General features: G+C 37.6%; 1 long non-coding RNA gene across 2 annotated transcripts in view; it reads right to left on the bottom strand.

The window, feature by feature from the left end:
- LOC308053772 overlaps positions 1-17,069 on the bottom strand; it is a 91,831-nt gene extending 74,762 nt beyond the window's left edge. For both annotated transcript variants that reach the window (XR_013923793.1, XR_013923794.1), the window contains exon 1: positions 285-17,069. This is a non-coding gene — a long non-coding RNA (uncharacterized lncRNA). The remainder of the gene's footprint in view (positions 1-284) is intronic.
- Between the last annotated feature and the right edge of the window lie 1,495 nt (positions 17,070-18,564).

Here is an 18,564-nt window from a genome sequence, read left to right as displayed (position 1 = left end):
AATTTTACAACTTGTTCCTTGCAAATCATGAAATCATGCTTCCAGGTAGCTTTTTTTTTTTTTTTTTTTTTTTTTTTTTTTTAATCCAGCTGTTCACACAGCTTAGGGGACTGCAGATTTATTGAAAATAGGCAATTAGCAGCTCTGGCTTTTATGTTGACTTAGGGGTCTGGCTTGCTCCTCTGCTTCCTGGACAGTTCACAGTGACTGTACATTGGATATAATCAGGTGCAAGGCAACAAACTCTCCAGTCAGAAAGCTCAGGCTTAATAAGACTTGCTTACATTCAGTTTCCACTGTTATGTGTAGACCGGGGCACGTGGCTCGAGCATCTTGGCTCTGTGAACGTGAACCAGCAGCTGAGCAGTTACCACAGGCAATACAGGAACAGCCTCCAAGGGAGAACGGGCTGCCAGGAACCAGAGCTGACAAGCCTGCTTGTCGGATCTGTAAGAAACAAGGTTTCAGTTCAAACAATATGTCCCATAATAATCCTCCAAATTCAGCACACTTTTCAGGAGAACCCCACTGAGAAAAAGCCTTGATCAGCTCCAGCTCTTAATGTTCAATATTTAGAAGTAAAACAGCTTTTCCTGTGTCTTAGGAACAGCATTCCCAGACAAGCAGGTTTATAGCGTATAGACAATACAAAGCAGCAAACATCTGAATTGCACCTCCTACCACTTAAAGACTGTCAAATATTGCCTACTGAAATCCATAAAGGACCTGGGTTGGAACATAGCCTGTACCACTCACTGGCAGGGCAAAGCCCTTTCTGGAGGCTGCTGCCATTTTCCAGCCAGACTACATTTCTCAGTGAGTGAAAAAAGGCACATTCTAGCACGGCAAAACAGTTTGCAAGTGCGATGCACTGTAAGTTAAAGTGCCTGCAGGAAGAGGCTTACACTATTCCTATCCCTATAACCAACTTACTATCTCAAATCTTCTCATAATTCTACAGTCAAAGTAATTCTTCCAGGCAACAGTGTACAAAAGGAGCATGTTATTCAAAGCATGCGTTCAAAGACAGGCATGAAGAACCTGCTCTCATTTATGAGAGAAGGCAAAGACAGCCCCACGCAGCTTCCCTGTGTTTGCCCCACTGGTTTTTCATTTTTTCAATGTGCATTTTCAATGCATCTCTTTAGTACCATTGTGGCCACAGATAAAACCTCCTCTGCTTGTATGTGCTTGGTAAAAAAGAAAACAACATGAAGCCAAGTGTATTACTGGCACATTAATTTTTCCCTTTTAATGTCTATTTTATCATATGTCTGTAAATAAAGACATTTTAAAATTAATTTATTGTTCTTCTCATGTGTTTCTGATTCAAAAAATCTGACTTGAAAATTGAGGTTTCCAGTTTATTTTTAAGTAGATCCAAAGCAAATCGGTGTTGTTTCATGCATTTTGTCTACTGAGAAATTGAATCAGCTTGAGCAGAAACACACTAAAAAGTAACATGAGAAGAATACAGGAAAAGGGAAAAAATGGTGTGATAATTACCACAGATATATATTGACCCTATTATTAATCTCTGATGTTATTCACAAGACAGAGTAGCAAGCTTATTAGCAAAAATGTAACCTTATTTTTATTTGTAATAATTATTTTGCACTTATTTGCAGTGAAGAGATGACAAAGTAACATGGATTTTGTACATCTGTCTTATGGTTTAGGTGATTAAACACTGGGAAAGCACCAAGCACAGATGGATTACAAGCAGTTATACAAACGCATATTTGATCTTGTATTAAAGTGGAAGTTCTAAAATTTGAACCTCAAGTGATAATTACATATTTCATCTCACTACAAACTGGAAACAAAACATCACCATCTGGAAAAAGTCCATGATCTGTAACTTTGCATGATATTCTGGTTTCATTATTATTACTTCTGGTGCCGCTTCATAGATTCAGGTAACAATGTTTAGTAATAGCAGTAAAGTCTTCGGAAAAAAATTATCCCAACAATCATTTCTCAACTCATTTCCTTTCATTCCCTGTCCTGGCAGAATCCAGTGATCTCATTAATTTTGAAAACTCAAATTCTTGTGTCCTTTTTTGTTTCTGGTGGAGCACTGAACCATTCTAAAGAACAAGCCATTTGAGAATTTCACCAAATAATAGATTTGATTAACAAGAGAAAACAATAAATGAAATTCAACATAGAAATTACTTGTTTCAAAGTAGCCATTTTAAAAAGTTCCTTGGGCACTGCCTAAGACAAATTCAGTGGACAGCTTAAACATCTCCGCTAGTGACTTTTATGTGTATTTCAACACATACCTGGTAAGTACCAAAGGTCATTGGTATGGTCACAATTTCTGTTTTAAATGATTCTATTAAATCCTACTGATTAGGTTAAATAGTTTAGCTAACTTGTACTATCTTCAGGTAGAAGAAATTCATGGATCCATGATTCCACTCTATCTAATTATGCTGAAAAGTAGGTTGACAGTGACTTATTTTAAGGAAAGCATGCTGAAAGTAAACTGTTTGTCCTGAACTGAAGATCATGCACTTGAGATGAAAAGAAATGTTATACCTTTTTTTTTTAGATTTTCTATATTTGAGGTGAGTCACTTAAAATTTAAATTAATCCACTTTTCAGTTTCTCTGTCATACAGCAGAGCTCCTGATTCTAGACCTGTGCAGTAAGGAATGGTGTTAAGTTCCTGGGAACCATTTTGAAGTTTTTTCATGTTGCAAATTGACATGACAATGACAGAGCAGTATTATCGTGGAAATAAATGTAAAAAAATATAAAATGTGTAAAGATATATATTGTAACACCTACACTCCTCATATACTGAGGAAATACAGACATTTTTACATAACGATGTGGCATATCTAAATAATGAATAAAATTAGAAACTTTTTAGAACTGGAATTCTACAAAATAACAGAGATAGCCTACAATATATAGGTTTAATTTTTCTCCCTTAGATTCTACACAACAGCGTATTCTTGGCATAGTGCCATCACTTAAAATCAAACACATGATGTGTAGACTGAATGCTCTTAAAAACATTTCTAAAGGAACACAAATTAAAGGATTCCACATCTTCTCTTCTGTACAAATGAAAAGACTTCACAGTATAGTAGAGCAGGGTTAAAAGCAATACAAGGATGCTGCTGGAGCTATAAGCAATAATAAGATACACAGTATAACCGTCACATAGACAAATTGTTTACATGCAGCAGAAACGAAAGCTGCCAGAAAATCCATTAATATTCCTAGCTACTTTTTTTTAACCAGCTCTCACCTGGTTTTGATCATGTTCAAACATCTGTTCTTGGCATGAAGTAGCAGATGATAATTCAAACCTCTGTCATATAAAATAAGTTTGCCATAATAAATTCCTAATTAGTCCTTTTTATGTTTTAATTGTCAATTTGCCCCTCAGGCCTCGAGGACCACAATTTACGCTAAACTTCATAACAGTTTTTAACACACAGTCTTATATTATTTTTTTCTTTCATTTAAAATCAACAGCATTTTAATTCACTTCTCAGAGCACAACATTTTTTAAAATGTTACTTACTTTCCTATCTGGTCATTCATACTTCAATAACAAACAACTGTCATGTATGACACATTTTTGCTAGCTCATTATTTTAATCTTTGAAAGTAATTTTATTATTGAAAATTACAATTTCTGTATTTTATTTCCACTTGCAGATAATATTGATCTAAATTTTGTTTCATGCTGAAGATACTTTCTGTGACTACCTGCAAAACCAAAGAGGAAGAAAGCTCTTCAAAGAGATGAATAATTGCACATATAGATTGTATTCTGCTTCTCCAAAAACTTCTCGATAGGCTATCTCAGGAGTCATGTCTTTATTAATTTCCTTTTGTCCCCTGTCCTGGAAGGACCTCACTTCCAGAAAATGCACGTTTCTTTGGCTTTTATGACCAAGTTTGGTTTGGAGCACTGAAGGCCAGTTATCAGCTAGGTCAGCTAGATTCAATGGCATGTAATCAATTTGTAACGTATTACATTACAAAATTACATAACAGAGGACAAGACCTCAACTGCTTGATGCTAGGCATGATTCTGGATCCTTGCATGGAAGTTCTTTCTCTTCATGGCTAACTTTGCCATAGGCTGATAAGCCACTCGGGTTTCAAATTCAGTAGATATCCCCACATCAGAAGAAGAAATATATGGAAATATAGAAGAAAAAACGTTCCCTCTCCAAATCTCAAACTCAAAACATGGTAATCATAAAAACTTCCTCTGTTCCAGAATCCTTATGATGAAGGCCAGCCTTCAAGCACTTGGAATTCAGCTGATGTGGTGAAATATATGTTTAGCATAAAGTACACAGGCTGTGTTGTATTCAGAGTGTTAAATACTTTGGAATGACCCCAGGAATACATTAGCAGAGAATGTAAGATAAAGAATGTTACTGTGATGTAGGAGTGGCTCTGGAAAAGGAAATCATAACACACTCTGAATTTGAACGAGCTGTAACTGCTGAGAGGTCATGAGAATCCCTTCCAGCTAGACCACAATGCAACAGTATAGGCTTCAGAAGAAGAACAATGTGGGTGCCGCTACATCTCCAACTACAATGAATGTATCTGACATCCCATCTGAGGCTAACAAAAGCACAGGTTTCAATTTCTACAACTTGCAAACTCAAAAATAGCATAATTAAATATTTTAATTTACAGCTATTATCTGCCACAGTTGCACCATTTGCTCTTGCGGTGCTTTTAAGATTTTGAGCAGCACACTAGTCGCTAGAGACTGCAGGTGTGTTTCAAATAAAATTGTGTTGTTTTGTGGGTTCCAGGACACACATTCCAGTGCTACTCCTTGGCATTTTTATTTACAGAACCAAATTTTCTTACTTTTCTTAAACTGTCTTTTAACCCAGATATTCTGCAAAGTATATATGAATGCCTGAGTTTACAAGTGCAAAACTGTAGCTTGAGTATTTGTGGTGTATTTACCTCATCACAGGATAATGCTGCCAAGTGAGTCGGTAGATTCAGTACAATCCATTCAAGGCGAACAGCCAATCCAAGCAGTGTTTTCCACCAAGTAAAAACTAGTAATCATCAACAAAAATGGAATATGCATTTAGTCTGGCCAAAATTATCTCTGTACACACCTACACTGGCTAAATTCCCTTTCTGTATCCTGATAAGCACCACAGTTATATATCTAATGAATGCTGTAGTAAACCAGAACGATCTGGCACCAGACTTGCTTCTCATGGCTATTGGACATCCACTATCTTTAAGAGGATGTTTATTATGAAATTCAAAGGCATAATGACAATTTATGTAGACATACTGTTGCTGACTTTAAATTAGCTGTCTTTGCGGCAGACGGCAGTGTTGCTATGGCAGCATTGCAGGCCACAAAACCGGCCTAAGTTCAGGTTTCTAGTGTCCCTTAAATTCTTTGTTGCCATGGCTGCACTGCTATAAGTACTAGCTAATTTAGCAAGTTATAATCTGACTCTATGCATTGCAATCTGTTTTTTAAATTGCTCTATAAGCCTATTCCGAAACTGTGAGGACAAATTCTAGGAAGTAGTTCTGCCTACTATTCCCCAGTCTTCCTAAATGAGATGCTGGCTGAGAAACCAGATCGGCACGATCTCCTGAAAAATAAACAAATGCCATTCATACAACTCACACGCTTAGTTTACCATATTTCTTAGTAGAAACGCTATCTGACCATACGTAGGAAAAGCCACTGGCATTTACTTCCCTCTATCTGCATTTCATCTAGTTCATGCGTTCACCGTAACAATTGGTATTACCATGTGTGAAACAATGTGTTTCAGTGAAACAAGTATCAAGATCTAGTGTGTAGGAAAAGGGGAAAGTTTTCTTTGCTTTAAATATCCAAATAATCAAATAACTCTATAGGGAAGTCAGGAAGAAGATATGCCACAGTCCACAGGATCAAACAAAATAAGGCTAAACTCTGGAAACTAATTTTTGGTTTGTTTGCTTTTAGTTAGTAAACGTCAAACTTGACATGCCACCTAATAAATGCAATTTACCATCAAATTCAGAATATCAAAACATCCAAACTGATATAAAGCAGATAAGATCTGTAGCTTTTCAAACTGTAGACTGCAGGAAAAAGAGGGAAAATGAGAAGAACATCAATATTCTTCCTTACCAGAAGATTATGATAATATTAGCCAGATAAGATTCAGAGGTATTACAAGATATAAGAGCATCAAATTGGGTTAATTTTCCCTCAGTTTTTACTTCCCAAGTGTTCACAACATTACTGTCGCTATTAGTAGCATTACTGACTCCTGAGTGCACTGAGTGACTTTGATTTTGGACTGAGACAAGATTAGTATTTTCTTTGATAATTTCTATCAAAGTTTAGGATGCAACACACCATGCTTATACAGTCCCATATCTGTTTAGGGTGTCAAAAAATGAATCTGCTGCTAGAAAAATCTTCATGAATAATGGGAGTCTCAGTCTTTCTAATTGATGAGATTTGAGTTTGAGATTAAATTACTTTCCATAATTATTCCAAAATTACTCTACTAAAAATAGTTTGTAACAAAACTTTTATCCTTTTGTCTACTTTTTCTTTCCTCTCCCTAAAAGATCATAGTTCTAAATCTGAGGAAAATCATTCCTAATCTAAATGTTTACAAAATATTTTTTTTTGTTTAAAAATAATGTGCAATTGTTTTTAAACATTACTTTTTAATGGATATCAAGATAACCAGCGTTAAAATACATGTGTTCATAGCATTGCCTATGTTGTAGAGAATATAAACTACTCATAAATTATCTTTTTTTGCTAAAGCTATGTCAAAAATTCTGCATGACAAATCACTGCAGAACTGCCACTTCCATTTCTAAGTAAAAATACAGGTTAATCCTTTTAGAAGAGAGCTGATCAGTATTTGTTGCTCATATCATAAATGCACTTGTTTCCATTAATTATGCTTTCTCCCTTGCTCAAGCATCATGACTATAACTTTGCTATACACAGTATGCTTAACAAGCATGAAATGTCTTTGTAGGGCACCATGAAGGTCGCTTCCCCACTTGTACAGTTCAGCGTGTGCTTAGGTGTAAAATAATTAGTGTACAGTAGTGTCTTAAGACACAGTCTTCTAAGGAAAGGGAAACCTCATATTTGACCCAGACTCCCTCTTTCCCTTTAGGATAATTATACCTTTTCTTTTTACAGTTTATCTTTCTGATGCCTCTCGTTTACTGGACCATATGCTACGTCAGGGTTTTATATGTGTTTCTCCTGTTGTGCAAGAAAAGTTTCAGCTTCCTTCCTCTAAGACTGAATCTCAAAAATCAAGAAAACTTATTCACTGTTGTCTGTATTTATAACCTAATGCTGCAGACTATAACCTTGGAAAAATAAAACAAATGCAGCATTATAAAACACATCATTTTATTCTTCCCACTAAACAATATGAAATTTCTTTTTCTTTACCAGCGCTGGCAGATAGAAAATTTACTTAGATCTAACATTCCGTCACGTATCCACAGAGGCCAAAGCAACCAAAATAATTATGGAGAAATAGATCAGTATTTAAAATAAGAGATATAAAGGTGAGCTTACTTCAGTTTTGAGGTAGAAATATTTCGAAGCTAGTTCAATAGGAACTGAGAATAAGGTTATCCACATCATGAAATGGTTTGTGTTGGAAGGGACCTTAACATCACCTAGTTCCACTCCCCTGCCATGGGCAGGGACGCCTTCCACTAGACCAGGCTGTCCAAAGCCCATCCAACCTGGCCTTGAGCACTTCCAGGGATGAGGCACCCACAGCTCCTCTGGGCAACCTGTTCCAGTGCCTCACTACCAACACAGTGAAGAATTTCTTCCTAATATCTCACCCAAATTTACCCTTTCAGTTTACAGCCATTCCCCCTTGTCCTATCACTACAGGCCCTTCTAAAAAGTCTCTCTCTAGCTTTCTTGTTGGCCCCTTTAGGTGCTGGAAGGCTGCTATAAGGTGTCCCTGGAGCCTTCTCTTCTCCAGGCTGAACCACCCCAAGTCTCTCAGACTGTGTTCATAGGAGAGGTGCTCCAGCCCTCTGGTCATCTTTGTGACCCTCCTCTGGACCTGCTTTAACAGGTCTGTGTCCTTTTTATACTGGGAACTCCAGAGCTGAACACTGCATACTCCAGGTCGGATCTCACAAGAATGGAGTAGGCAAAGCCAGCTGGCCATGCTTCTTTTCATGCAGCTCAAGATCTGGTCAACTTTCTGGGCTACAAGTGCACATTGCTGGGCCATGTTGAGCTTCTCATCCACCACCACCAAGTCCTTTTCCTCAGGGCTGCTCTCAATCCATTCTCCACCCAGGCTGTATTGATACTAGAGGTTGCCCTGAACCATGTGCAGGACCTTGCACTTGGCCTTGTTGAGATTCATGACGTTTGCACAGGCCCACCTCTCAAAACAGTCAAGGTCCCTCTGGATGTATCTTAATTCTTATTCTGCTACTGCTTGAAAAATGGTAAGAGAAGGCTGACTCTTCATGTGTTTCTCTAATTCCCTGCATGTCATACTCTCCACTTTCAAAGCTACATCTGAGATATTGACTTCCTTGACAAAGCCTATCTAATAAAAAAAAAAAAAAGTTGTAAAAAACAAGATTTGTTTCTTAAGAATTTCCTAGAATGACATCTAAGAGCTTCCCGTTTCTTACACTGTGCTGGTCTTGGCTGGGATAGAGTTAATTTTCTTCATAGTAGCTCATATGGTGCTATGGTTTGGATTTGTGCTGGAAACAGGGTTGATAATACAGAAATCATTATTTTTTTGTTATTGCTGAGCAGGGCTTGCACAGAGCCAAGGCATTTCTGGCTCCTCACACTACCCCACCAGTGGGTAAGCTGGGGGTGCACAAGAAGTTGGGAGAGGACACTGCTGGGTCAGTTAACATCAGCTGACCCAAGGCATATTCCATACCATATGAGATTATGCTCAATATATGAAGCTGGGGGAAGAAGGAGGAAGGGGGGGGTGGGGGGTGGGGACACACACAACACATTCAGAGTTATTCTCAAGTCACCATTATGTGTGATGGAGCCCTGCTCTCCTGGGGACAGCTAAACACCTGCCTGCCCATGGGAGGTGGTGAATGAATTCCTTGTCTTGCTTTCTTTTCATGCACTGCTTTTGCTTTACCTGTTAAACTGTCTTTATCTCAACCCACAAGTTTTCTCACTTTTACCCTTCCAATTCTCTCCCCCATCCCACTGTGGGGGGAGCGAGCGAGCGGCTACGTGGGGTTTAGCTGCCAGGTGGGGTTAGACCACGATATACAGAAACATATATTGGAATTAGTATGACTACTAGTAATCTAAGTGAATGCAGCAAAAAGAAACTAAATGTAGTTAATAAATAACAATCTCTGAATCTATCCACTTCTGAAGTGGAAAGGCTTATTCTGAGGGCATCAGGAAAGCCCAGACAAAGGATAAGCAGTAGCAGAGCAAATGGTAAAGGTAAACTGGAGCTCAGCAAAACCATTTCACCCTATAAATGTAACCACTGCCAAAAAAACAAGAGTTCTCCATCATGTTTTCCAAGTCCATTATGAGCTTAAAATAATCAGGAACAGTGGATAGAATTAAATTAGTGAAAGACTATGCAGAAAGACATATTATTCCTTTTTGCTATTTCAGAAAAGATATTGCTAAGCAAGTTGAGTCAGAATTTCTACCCTGATTTACTGATTTCACCTTAATTTGGCTAAGTTACAATAACAGACACGCAAAAATAAAGACATATAGCTCTCCTCCTGCTTTATGTCATGTGTATAGGTAAGTATCAGGGTAGAAAAATACATGCTTACTTCTGAGACATTTACTTTTGGTTGTCCTTACATTAATGACTAAAATAAATTAGGTGACAATAGCCCTCCTGTCCTTTTGTAAAATGAGAAGGAAGCCCACTTCTGTTAATTCTTGTGTTAAAAGAGCTGTTAGGTCTCTCATATCAGATCTAGTGAAAGCTGGCCCAGCAAAGCATTCCTGATTTCCATCTGTGGGAAGATTTTTTCCTCACAAAAGTTGCTTCCCAACGAGACAGTTTGATTGTATATTGAAGGTCTTAAAAAGGTCAGCTTCCAAACAAGTGTCTGATGAGAAAACCCAGGGTACAGAAAGGAAGGAAAAAAAATCCTGACTACTGTACTAATCTCGCTGTCTCTGCTCCTGACTCACCACTGAACTGCTGGTAGAAGGTTTCACATTATATATGTGACCTCCTGGTAGGTCCAGTCCCCTGCTGTGCTCAGCAGGGATGAAAACAGATTTGGCATCCACCCTGCCCTTTGAGGCTCCGAGGATCTTTCTTACCCCTGCAATACAGAAACCCAGTTCTTCTGCTGGGAATGGAAAATAACAGGAATACAGCCATCCCTACCCTCTTCTCTAAAGTCAGTCTTGGAATCCTAGTGGTGGCCCAGGGATGTTATTGAAATGAGATCTCTGTAACTTTTCTCATGCAAATCCAGTACGTGAAAGCTGTATACAAAGCAATGAGATATAAAAATGTAAATATTATGTGATATAAATAAATTACAACAAGATAGTGGGCAACATTTATCACACCCTCAACTTGCATAAAGACTGTGATTGTGCCACTTCCCAGCGAACATCACCTACCCAAACCTTGTGGAAAATAGAATGCAGTTTATGGAATGAAACTGAAAATCTTCCTGACAGTGACATGTAAGAGGCCCCCCAGTTCAGTGTGACTTTTCAAGTTTGCACTTATTATCCAACTACATATCCTCTGTACAGAGAGGTAGAGAGAATCAATGAGCTACAAGATTTATCTCAATCCAATCATTTATGGATTAAACAGGACTACTGGAACAAAGATTGCCTCATTTTCAAGCTTTTTTCTAATAGTAAACCTAAGCAAACCTGAATTAGACTTCCCCAAAGTAAAGCTGCAGAGATACACTTTTTCACATTCTCCTTTGTTCCTTCAAAGCATACCTGGATTTTATTATTTAACAGAGTATTGAAGATAACCTAATAAAAAGTTAATGTAATTATTTTGCTGGTTTTATCCTTCATGGTAAAGTTTCTGATACATATTGTATTTGATGTATTCCTAAAGTTCTTTTGAAGAGTTCCAGTCTGTAATCACTATGACACAGGGGACTGATATCTCCATTACAGGTTACTGGCTCTGCCATAGGTAATCTGGGAAAGCAAAAGCGTATAAAGCAGCCTTAGCTGGCCTGCCTGACTTGCTGCTACCGGGCAGAATTAATCCTTGCTGAAAGTAGTTAGTTCTTAGTCAGAGTCAATGAGTGCTCTAAATACTGGACTCAGATAACAATAGGAAAAATGTGTAAATGCAGCAAACTGTAAAAAGATCTAGAACACAGTGACAGAGCCTTATTATCTAGCCTTATTCCTCATGATAGCCCATTCTTTCACTTCCTTGCTTAATTAACAGGATCTATTTATACTAGCTCATGGAAATGTAATATACCTGGCTATGAGTGTCTTTTCTTAATTATGCCATTGTATTTCTCCCTCACAAGATGCATTGTTCTCTTGTTTTGGCACCCAGAACAAAGGCTACTTAAGACAAATGGAAAGACTGCCACAGATGTCAGTATGTTCTGTATCAGGCCATTAGTAAAGCCACCTTTTTGGGAAAATGGGAAAACAAATGTATCCTTTTTCCGATATTTGTATCTATTGTTAAGCATTGTGTAATTACTTGCACCAACACTTGTCACAAAAATTAAGACAACAGATGTGACAAATTATACTGTGAGAACAATAATATCTTCTATCCCAAGAACTGAGGAATGTTGTAGAACACGTTTAAATTTAATTGAGAAAAGAACTGTTAATGGTGATGGATGTGGATGTTCATTCACATTAAATTATTAGAATGAAAGAAACAGAAAAAAAGTGAAATTTAGTTTTAAAGGAGCTACTCAATATAGTGAGAGCATCAGAATCACAAAGCACATTGTGTCCAGTACAATGGTGCAGAGGAGTACAAAACTTGACTGTAAATTCAGATGTGCAAGGATCAACTCTGGGTTTATAAAGTCCTTAGCAAAGGGATCTCTATGTGAAGAATCTCTTAGGGTGTCATTATACAAACGATTATCTGTAGGTGATGGAAAAGGAAACTAGCAGCCACAGACACCACACACCCTTCTACACGTACTAGCAGAAACTGGGCGATTATGTTAGCCAAACTGTAGATTTACACCTGTCAGAAGTGAAGTTTTTCTGTTCTCTGTACAGACTCGTTACAGGTCCTGTATTACTGGCATGGCCAACTGAGGAGCCAGAGAGTGACTTGTTGTCACAGTGCAATCCCATGCCCATTACTGCTGCTGAATCACTGGTTAGCATCAATTTGTTCCTCTCTGCCAGCCAGGTATGGGAGTTTACAAATAGATAAGTCTCACAGGTGAGACTTTGAGATTAACACGTTGAGGTGCTGTAGCATCAAGTAACCTTACTGCTCCTTCCTGAAAGATAAAAATCAAACTATACGAGAATCTTGCACTTCAATAAAGAAAATTCCTAGAGAGCAGTGAGATGCATATAAACACATAACAGTGAACATTTTAGGGAGTTAAAAAGCTATCTGAATTGGATAACGTTCACCAGTTCATTGATGTGTTTCCTCTTTTGCATTTTCATGTGACAATACTCCAGGATTAAAGTTATCTTGCAAAAAGATGACAACTCCAGCTTGCTTTTACCTTGTTTAAAAATAATTATTCCATTTCTTCATAAGCTGGCATGCAGTCTGCAAACTCATATCTCACATTTCACCAGAAAGTGAATGTTCATCGCCATTGCCTTTCACTTGCATAAGTGTTTCTTACCCAGTATGTGCAGTCTTCTCATTACACTACTGCACTGGTCAAAAGCCATCCTATATAAAGAAATCCATAGGTGCAGGGCTGTTTAAACCAAAGCAAAAGAAGTAATTATCATAAATTCCACAATTCATTACCTCAAAAAAAACAAACCCACACTACTGTGGAAGAACTGATGCTCTAAATTCTCATTAGGTTTGGTCAAAGGAAGTAGTTTTTATAAAAAAAAAATATTTTCTTTTCTAAACTTTTAATAGATCTTAGGTGCAGCTAGATCCAATCTTAATCTCAGACTTGGTCAACTGTTTATATGTAAAGGAATATAAGGAATATTCGCAGTTTAAGGCTGACCATAGGATTTTAACAGCACTTAATCATTGACCAATTTATCATTTACAAAGTGAATCAAATAAGAATTACTTAAATTATTAAAGTGGTTTAACTATGGATTCAAAATGGTAATACTATACTTATTAGAAAGTTACTAAATTAATTCACACACACATGCACACAGACACATAGAAACAGAAATATAGAGATACATATGTATAAAGATATATACCTGCTAAAAGTTCCACTTGAGCTCAGTGAAATACTCATGTCAAATGCTTTTGCATTTTTCAACAGGCAAAAGGTTGAGCCTAGAGAAGCAGGAAAATCAGCCCAGGCTCCACTGTCAGCTCTCAGCAACAATCCCACTAGTATCACAAACTGGGGAGTTCCCGGGCTGCGAGGGGCATCCCAGTCAGGGAGATGCTGCTCGCAGCGCTCTGCAGTCCAGGAGAGCTCGGAGGGCCTCACATAGGACTGCTGCTTACAGGTTCAGAGATGATTGGCTTTAGTCATCAGTAATTTTCCATCCTGGCTGCAATCCGAGTCAGTAATTAGTGGATTATTTTTTTTTTTTTTCAAATATGACTGTGCTATTGTACCACTCGGAGTCCTAGTAAAGTGTTCCCAGGCTTGTTAAGGGATGTTATGGTCCAGAAGGAACACTCCAAGGCTAGCAGGTGGTGATGGTGTTCAGATAAGGGATGTTTCTGGTACAGCTAGTGCACTTTCCCACCTCAGCCGTGCAAGAGTTGCTCGTACAGTCAAGGGACACTTAACTGCCCAACTCCTTACACAGAGGCCAACGCCTAACAGGGAGTCCCGAGATCACACAGCAGCCCAGGGAGGAGGAGACATACATTACCACACTCATCTGTTTTTCTGATTTCACATACGTAAATACTGTAGGTTAGCACTACGATAGCAAGCAGTAAATTCGATGTTGATTCCCTAAACAGGAGAAAAATATGGCTTTATAATCTCTCATGGCACAAGGCCTGGGTATGTGGATGCGTATGTTGTGGGGTTCCTACTCAAACCCTGGTACTAATGGGAGGCATTTGCAGATGGTAAAGTCTTACTCATTTTGCTCAGGCTCTTCTGTTGCATATTATGTACTATGAAGCATACATTTTTAAATGATCAGCTATTATGAAGACAAAAACTGGTCAAGATTTAGCTTTCTTACTGGTTTCTTTTAGCAATATATTACTATTAACTAAAAGCTCTATCAACATTTGATCCCAGTGGTAGCAAGTTTTCCTCCAGAACAGGAGTTTATTCATTAAAAGCATCTAATAATTAGTACAGACATTATTAGGAAGAAAATAATGTTGTCGGTTTCCACAAAAGACTGCATATAGCATGGCTTATAAACTGTCTCCATAAAAACAAGTTTATAACATGAAGAATTTTTCACCAATACTGCAGAAATCCGGAAATACTTAGGCAAGATTGACCAGCAATCCCTTCCAAAACCAAAGAGCACACTGTTATGACCACTTCTAGTTTGTTGCAGCGTTGACATTTCTATTAAGGAATTCCATTTTACCAGAACACTCTAAATACTTGCTAGTGTTCAAAATTCAGGAAGTCGACTACAGGATGGTTCTTTCCCACTAAACAATTTTGAATCAATAATGCACATTTGAGCATAAACTAAACATTTCATAAGTTACTTACTGATAAAGGAAATTTCCCTCTTATGCATTCTTTTCTCCTCCAGGAGACGAGTATCAAAAAAATGCTTTAATAGTGCGCTCATCACAACATTCTGCCTTAAGCAGAAGTCTAACATTTCAAATTATGGTCAGGATGCTTTCTTGGCTGAAAAACAGAAGCATAAAATATTGAATTGTTAACATTTTTGATGGGGTATGATGTGAAACCCCTCTATCTCTCTCTCTCAAGGAAAAACATCGTTGTATATTTAAATACTGGTATTCTCTTTGAGGCAATGTTTTCCTTTGAGGACTTCTAAGCAAATATTTTGTCTTTTGTTGCTCCTATAACACAGGCATAATCTGCTTCCCATCTTAACATGGAGATGTAGCAAGTTTCTCTTTAAAGAATTCATCTGGGTAATTCTCATACAAGTTTCCAGGTAGCAAAGCCAAACTAGCCACAACAGTATTAGCCTTGGACTAACACACAATTGTAACTCACAGCACATTCTATGTCTGTCTGCCTCTCCATTTATCTTTCTGGCAAAATAAAATATATACTGTACCACCAGTGCGCTTGAACATATGGCTTGATGATGGATACTCTGCAGCATGCAGTTGTATGATGTATACTGTCCTGTGCTGGAAAGAGGAGCTCTGCCACCAGAGCCACAGCACTTAACTCTATTGTTTGATTTTGTGGAAACACTTCAGTTTTAGTACCTGTATGCAGGACTGTAGAAATCTTTTGGCAAAAACATGAGGTATATTTCCAAACCTTGAAAAAGAAGAATTTTTTTTTTTTTTCTCCTGAACTTTCTGAAAACTCTTGTTCACCCTTTCAGACTTCCAGGTTATTAGCTGCTACTGCTACATGCGCTGATGTAGCCCAACCATACCGGATCCATCAACATCCTGAACTTGAAGACAAATGAGAAAGAAAACAGGCTAATTGCAAAACAGCTGTAGGTCAAAACCCTTCAGTTATGAACCTTATTCACTGGAACCGACAAGCACAACTCCATCAACTTTCTCTTCAGGACTTGAACAGTATGTTTAGTTTTGTGTATGAACTTTTGTTGATGTGTGATATTTTAGGGAAGTAAGCATAGCAAGGTACAGCAAGTCACGTTTGACTTCTCATACACATGTCCTTTTAGCATTTCTCCTTTTTCACCAATAAATTTTCATGTCATGATTTCAAATAAAAAATTCAGTGCTTTAGTGGCCACAGACTCTTGAGGTGCATTACTGAAGAATTATTAGTATGCAATGAATGACCTTTACAGGATTTCAAATATAGGTTATATCTGCTCCCTCCTGTAAGAAAAGTATCTGTCTACAAGAGCAACAGGTGACAGGGTATTTGCTTTGCAAAGATCATATTTCAACAAAAGTTTTCTATATATCCTACACCATTACCAAGGAATATCTCAAAGTTCAGTGCAACAGCAACACAAGATGTTCTTTTTATTTATAGGCATGTGATTGTATACTTTAATTCCAGATATGATCAATCTCACTGTAAAGGAAGTACACTATGTTTTATTAAGGACCCTGGAGAACATAATTCTCACATTAAGTGAAAGTATAAATAAATATTCTTGCAAGTGATATATAAATTATTCTACGTGAGCAGCAGCATGTCAGTCAAGGTTGAACAGATTCTTTACAACATAGCTTTATGAAAAGAAAAATGTTAGATTTGGGTCCAATATGAAGACTTTCGTGACTGACATTTGTGGCACTTTTGGGATCAACAAACCCTTTGTCAAAACTTGAAACAAAATTTTCACTGCAAGACAGGGAAGCTTTTTTTTTTTAGAAAATTGGGTTTGTTCATGTTATCAGTCTGAATTATATTAGTACCTGGAAAACCCAACTTAAATCAGTCCTCACTGTTACAGATGCTATATTTATACATAACTAGAGATGCACAACTCCATTATCTTACTATCAAAATTGTCCAAGTCCTAAAGGGAGGAGAAGTAGTAAATGACAGTATGGGCATGTGTTATTCCAGGCTGCGATGCTGACTTGACAGTTGGTTAACATCTCTTCCTATACTGTGCTCTGGCAGCTAAAACCATTTGAAGAAAGATGGTATCACAAACCGAATCTATGCAAGTGTATATTCTTCTAGGACAGTCTTCAAACTTCAAGGCTGCAGAACTCTGCTCCCCCATTCCCCCTTCCTCCCCCACACACACACACTTCCCCTAGCAGCAAGCTCAACGATATATGGTCTTCAAAGCATAAAATAGTAAGGAAACAGCATGTTTCCAATTCTTATCAAGATACATTAAAATGTATATGCAGGGTATATATGTGAAACACACCAGTAATGAACATCTGAATACTGTAAAGAAAATTACCTGATGATTCATTCTCCATTCCTCTCAGATCCGGTAAAGCAGCTCTTAAAGAGACAGGCAGGCATTACTGCCTATTATTTTCAGTGAAAGTTAGGAGTCTGTACACTTTCAGACAGATTCTTGGAAAAAGTTTGTTACCAGTTGTAACAGTTTAAATCCAAAGTAACTAAACTGGTATCTACAGAGCTGTTCAAATTTGCACAGATGCCATTAAGAAGAATTTCATTCTGGCTTCCACATATACTGATTTAACAGTTTTCCTCTGTAAAGCACAGTATAGGTGACTACGAGTATTTCAGGGGCACTCGTATATTACTGTGTGGCAATTCCATCTAACTTGAAATAAAGTAATTAAATGCACTCTAGCATGTTGCTGCAAAATTGATCACCACTTTCTTGAGAATAGCCACGCATTTATATATAAAGATGAATGTTCCTTTCTAGAAATGGATCATTTCCAGATTGATGGGTGAATTACTGTTCCTTGGAAATTAATACAATTAGGTCTATTTCTGCAGGAACTTAAATATTCACAAATGAAATCAAAATGCTTGCATTTTTTCTCTGCCCATTGCCTTCCTCCTCTGATAAAAAAAAATAAAATCTGTTGTCACTTTTGTGGGAAAAGAAAGTAACTTATAAAGTTACTATGTGATGTTGTAAACCCCAACATTATAACTGTATTAAAAAATAATCATTAATTAATCCGCCCCATATTTTTAACAAACAGTATCAAGCAGGCTACTTTCATTACCCTCTAAAGCTGAATTCCTTCAACATTCTTCCAAGAAGCATATGGGCTAGGACCTTCAAAGAAAAAGCTGGTGTTTTCATATAATCACAGAGTGGGACTATGACAAAAAACTAGATATAGCAAGAATTTCAATAGTAGGTTGAAGTCAGGGCTAGGTCTGACCTGAAGTTAGTAGTTTGCCATTTCATCAGTCATGGGCACTATTTTATATAGAGTTTACCTCCACTCCTCCCTCCCCACCCCCCACCCCCCTCCTTTGAAACATGTTTTCAAAGCTTGACAGGAAAAGTGTTCCCTAAGTTGGTCCCAAAATTTTCTGGGACAGAAATACTGGGTAAGAATGCAGGTCTTACCCACAACTGCTTACAACTCTTAAGTACTATTATTTTATACAGTTTACATAAGTAAAGATTGCCTATTTAGACAGCAAATTTTTTTTCATTAGCTGGTAAAAAACAATTCCTTTTTTTTAATATTTTTTTTCTCCTATTACTTAGGTTTTTTATGAAGTACCATGGAATCTCAGCATCAATATGGTGCGGTGCTTGCAAGGATCTACAGGTTTAACAGGAAAAATTGA

This window comes from Falco punctatus (assembly GCF_963210335.1).
Source record: "Falco punctatus genome assembly, chromosome: 15".
NCBI lineage: Eukaryota > Metazoa > Chordata > Aves > Falconiformes > Falconidae > Falco > Falco punctatus.
This window is presented reverse-complemented; position numbering and strand designations above follow the sequence as displayed.